Source organism: Bidens hawaiensis, unplaced genomic scaffold (assembly GCF_021521415.1).
Source record: "Bidens hawaiensis isolate Kalapana, Puna unplaced genomic scaffold, B.hawaiensis_p1.1 tig00002423_1, whole genome shotgun sequence".
In the NCBI taxonomy this organism is placed as follows: Eukaryota; Viridiplantae; Streptophyta; class Magnoliopsida; order Asterales; family Asteraceae; genus Bidens; species Bidens hawaiensis.
This window is the reverse complement of record NW_027491133.1, coordinates 1,619,530-1,625,529: the sequence shown is the minus strand read 5'-3', so window position 1 is coordinate 1,625,529 and position 6,000 is coordinate 1,619,530.

Sequence of the window (6,000 nt, the reverse complement as noted above, 5' to 3'; positions counted from 1 at the left end):
GTGTTTTGGAGTGTGTAGAGATTTAGATGGAATGAAATGAGGTTTAGGGTTTTATGGTGGTTTAGGAGGATATTTATATTCCCCAAGGCCCATGGACCTAAGGCCCATTTCCTTTAATCCATCTTAATTAGTCCAAGTCCATGATCTTTTCCTCATTAGACGTTAATTAGTAACATTAAACGCACGACAATTTAACGCAACATTCTCTATTTATTATTAGAATATTTAGGATGTTACAGGGGTTGTGTGCGTGGTGATTGAATGTGTATGGAGTGGTGTCTAAGTGTGTGTTGATTGTATGTTTTGGGTTCCTATGCTGATAAACAAATTAAATAATGATCAAATGGTTTATTTTGTCAAATAATGTGAATATAATTTTATAAACTTAATAAGTTGTTTAACACCTTTTCAATTAAAATCGTATACATTTGTGTTGCCAAAAGTGTGTCTAAATAGACTTGATTCTCTTGTTAATATTGATACAATAATTAAAGTAAGATCTTTTAATGAACTTTAAATTATAAATGGTTTTTTACACTTCGGTCAACATACTTCATAACTGGTACTTAATGTATATTAGTGTTAGATGAATTAAATTGTGAAACTTTCCACCATTGAGTATGGTATAATAAAGATTTTAAACGCCTCCGTCGCCGGACCAGAAGGTGCCAACGAATAAAACAACTAAGTTAAGTTTTGTAACTTTAAATCAAAATATAAATAAAATGTAGGTGTTAGTACAGTTTAACGTGGCTCGACCTTGCTTTGCTTGCTAATTTAAGATACGGTTTATGGTTTTTTTTATTCATAGTAGTAATTATTTTTCCGTTACTTCGTAATTGTGACAAAATGAAAATTTTCGCCTTTTTTCAGACAGCCATCGCGACGTGACACAGATTTTCGGAACGAAAATTCTTTCAACATGGGAATGATGTGACACTCGTCAATTTCAGGTTAACTCCGTTAATCCGAACTCTGTTAATTCAAACGCAAGATCACACGAATAATGTCATTCCAGTTAACGCATTCCTCATTGCATTTTATTAGAGTTTAAAATTAAATATGACAATCATTACACAAGTAGTCTTTCGGAGTTTCACCGAAACACACACGAGTTGACTCAAACCGTTGGTGAACAAACAATAAATAATATAAACAAGTGCTTGGTATAAATACGTGTTATGTTTATATATGACTGTGTGCTTGCATTGTGTAACACTATTTCATGGAGAAAATAAACTAGTTGTGCTAGAATTAAACTAATTAGGAGTGGAGGGTGAAAAGTGTAATATGTATTATAAGTAATAATATTTAAACATGTTATTAACACAAAACCCTAATTCCCTCTCCCCTCACTTGAGATCGGCAGCCCCCCCCCTCCCTGGATCGGCAGAACAAACAACACACACACACACACACACACTACATCTACAAGCTTGATTGAAGGGTTAAAATATTAACTAGGTAACTAAGCACTCCCTTAATCCATTCCGTTGATGTGTTTGCATGATTTAACATGATGATCATAAACCCTAAATGTTAAATATATTGATTATTGATGAGTTAAGGTCATATGCATGGCTAATTGTTCATAGATTAGTAGTTTGTTTGAATTTTTGGTGAAAACTGATGCTGGACAGAATCATAATTGCATGTTAAAACAACTGTAACTTGATGTTAATGATATGGTTTGAAGTGATTATTGATTCTATGATGTAGTAGGTCGAGTCTAGTTTATAAATAATATGAGTTTGTAATTTTTGGATGTGTGGAAGTCAGTTTTTATTAATTTACAAATCTGTTGCGCAATTCTGATTCGGGAAGCTTTCTTATAGGCTGTGATGTAAATAGTGTATCTCACAAACGACAAGACTAATTGAGTTGATTCCACTTCTGGAAGTTAATAATAAAGTTGGTTTGTTGCCACTTAGCCTTACAAGACTCAATTGGTCTTGTCATTTGTTGGATTAACCATGTAACGGGAATAGTAAAGAAGGTTTTGTTGCGCATGATAATGACTGATGTGTGCTTACCGTGTTGTTTTGATTATTGTGATAAAACCGTATGTAATAAAAATATTTTTAGAAACCTAACTCACGAGTGCTTCTGTGATAAATTTTGGTGATTTTATCTACATGTTATGATTAGTTAAATAGAGTAATCTTGACGTGTTAAAATCTGTCTCAGTAACTTAGCTGCCGAATTCTTTAATTAAACATGAAAAGTGACTATTTGACCGATGTTTGCAATGTGTTTGACATATTTGCCCTTGTGGTAGATATTTTACTGATGATGTACCGTAGTAACACTTAACACTATACTTGTTCACACCTGTAACTTATCACCAACGTGTTTGTCGAGTGGCACTTGTTTCACAAACGTAACACGAACACATCTCATGCATAACTTTTATGTGTCGATTTTAGAGACTCACTCGTAGTTTAAACACTTAGAAATATCATTTTTGTTTTTAGAGCACTAGTGAGGATTTCTTTGACGCACGCTTTTCTCGGATTTTTGATAACTTCGCAAAAAAGTGAGTTTCACGGCCCCTGTTACTCTTTAACGCTTTTATTAGGGGGAGATAACATACCCCAACGCTTTAGATTTTGTTTTATACTTTATATATCACTTGTAAGGCTAAGTGGCAACAAAACAACTAAGTCCTTCTGAACAATCGAACCGGTTAATATTGGATAATAGCGAGTCACCTTTGAGTAGTACTACTGGGTTTGACAAACCCCACCCAACTCTAAACTCGACTGTAGGTCGAGTGAGTGTAATTTTGGCTAACACATTACCATGGTCGTGGTTGACATGGTCGCAAGGCAATCGTATAAACAGTCAGCTTCGGTGTCGAACACTTAGTAATACATGCTTAATAGGTTAGCTACCTATTGATATATATTGACATAGCACTATCTTGTAACTCTAAAACGCATCGCTTAAATTTACTTAAACCTGTGAACTCACCAACCCTATGTTGACACTTTTAGTATGTTTATCTCAGGTAGCCGAGACGGGCGAGCGGTATAGGACATGCATTCACTGAACTCTATTGTTTTAAACTTTCTTTAAATTTTGTCATGATAACTGTGGCTTTAAGTCGTCCGGTGTGGCGCAACTATTAGCTTTACAGTTTACGCTTCCCCATTTTTACTTAAGACTTGATGTCATGGTTGTTTTTAAAAAAAATAATTGTGGTGTTTGATATAACTAATGATTCCGATCCTGTTAGTTCACACCCTCTGACGGTAAAACTCCGTTAGTGGTTCATAAGGAGTTGGGTGGGGTTTGTCAAACCCAGTAGTACTACTCAAAGGTGACTCGCTATTATCCAATATTAACCGGTTCGATTGTTCAGAAGGACTTAGTTGGTTTGTTGCCACTTAGCCTTACAAGTGATATATAAAGTATAAAACAAAATCTAAAGCGTTGGGGTATGTTATCTCCCCCTAATAAAAGCGTTAAAGAGTAAAAGGGGCCGTGAAACTCACTTTTTTGCGAAGTTATCAAAAATCCGAGAAAAGCGTGCGTCAAAGAAATCCTCACTAGTGCTCTAAAAACAAAAATGAGATTTTTAAGTGTTTGAACTACGAGTGAGTCTCTAAAATCGACACATAAAAGTTATGCATGAGATGTGTTCGTGTTATGTTTGTGAAACAAGTGCCACTCGACAAACACGTTGGTGATAAGTTACAGGTGTGAACAAGTATAGTGTTAAGTGTTACTATGGTACATCATCAGTAAAATATCTACCACAAGGGCAAATATGTCAAACACATTCCAAACATCGGTCAAATAGTCACTTTTCATGTTTAATTAAAGAATTCAGCAGCTAAGTTACTGAGACAGATTTTAACACGTCAAGATTACTCTATTTAACTAATCATAACATGTATATAAAATCACCAAAATTTATCACAGAAGCACTCGTGAGTTAGGTTTCTAAAAATATTTTTATTACATACGGTTTTATCACAATAATCAAAACAACACGGTAAGCACACATCAGTCATTATCATGCGCAACAAAACCTTCTTTACTATTCCCGTTACATGGTTAATTCAATTAATGCAGGACCAATTGGGTTAGATTCCAAACTCAAATTATTAACTTCCATAAGTGGAATCAACTCAATTGGTCTTGTCGTTTGTGAGATACACTATTTACAACACAGCCTATAAGAAGGCTTCCCGAATCAGACTTGCGCAACAGATTTGTAAATTAATAAAAACTGATTTCCACATGTCCAAAAATTACAAACTCAGATTATTTAGAAACTAGACTCGACCTACTACATCATAGAATCAATAATCACTTCAAAACATATCATTAACATCAAGTTACAGTCATTTTAATATGCAATTATGATTCTGTCTAGCATCAGTTTTCACCAAAAATTCAAACAAAATACTAATCTATGAACAAATAACCATACATATAACCCTAACTCATCAATAATCAATATATTTAACATTTCGGGTTTATGATCATCATGTTAAATCATGCAAACACAATAATGTAATGGATTAAGGGAGTGCTTAGTTACCTAGTTAATACTTTAACCCTTCATTCAAGCTTGTAGATGTAGTGTATATGTGTGTGTGTGTTGTTTGTTCGGCCGATCCAAGGAGGGGGGGTGCCGATCGCAAGTGAGGGGAGAGGGAATTAGGGTTTTGTGTTAATAACATGTTTAAATATTATTACTTATAATACATATTACACTTTGCACCCTCCACTCCTAATTAGTTTAATTCTAGCACAACTAGTTTATTTTCTCCATGAAATAATGTTACACAATGCAAGCACACAGTCATATATAAACATAACACGTATTTATACCAAGCACTTGTTAATATTATTTATTGTTTCTTTACCAACAGTTTGATTCGACTCGTGTGTGTTTCGGTGAAACTCCGAAAGACTACTTGTGTAATGATTGTCATATTTAATTTTAAACTCTAATTAAATGCAATGCGAAATGAGTTAACTGGAATGACATAGTTCGTGTGATCTTGCGTTTGAATTAATGGAGTTAACCTGAAATTGACGAGTGTCACATCATTCCCATGTTGAAAGAATTTCCGTCCCGAAAATTTGTGTCACGTCGCGATGGCGGTCTGAAAAAAGGCGAAAAGTTTCAGTTTGTCACATCATCCCTCTGTTGAAAGAAATTTCGTCCTGAAATTCAATTCATACCTTCGGTGCTTTCTGACGGTTTGTCGGTTTTCGCAGTTTTTGGTGCTTGTTCAACCCTTTGAAAAGGTGAGGATACTTTTTCATCATTTGATCCTCGCGTTCCCACGTGAACTCTAGTCCACGTCTCGAGTTCCAACGAACTTTAACGATAGGAATCTTGCTGTGTTTGAGTGTTTTGGTTTCCCAATCCAAAACTTCGACTGGTTCTTCGATGAAGCGTAACTGTTCATCAACTTGTAATTCGCCCAAAGGAACTGCTAGTGTTTCGTCAGAAAGGAATTTCTTCAGGTTGGATACATGAAAAACATTATGTACGCCACTGAGTTCCGCTGGTAAATCCAATCGGTACGCTACCGGGCCGATACGTTCAGTTATTTAAAATGGACACGTATCGTGGATTTAGTTTATTTCGTTTCCCAAAACGAACTACACCTTTCTAAGGTGAGACTTTCTGTGACACTCGTCAATTTCAGGTTAACTCCGTTAATCCGAACTTCGTTAATTCAAACGCAAAATCACACGAACTATGTCATTCTAGTTAACGCATATCTCATTACATTTAATTAGGGTTAAATGACACATGACAATCATTACACAAGTAGTCTTTTGGAGTTCACCGAAACACACACGAGTCGACTCAAACCGTTGGTGAACAAACAATAAATATTATAAACTAGTACTTGATACAATTACGTGTTACGTTTATGTGTAATTTGGTGATTACATGTATAACCTCATATCATGAAGAAAACAAACTAGTCATGCTATAATTACACAAAATAGAAGTTGAGGGTGCAA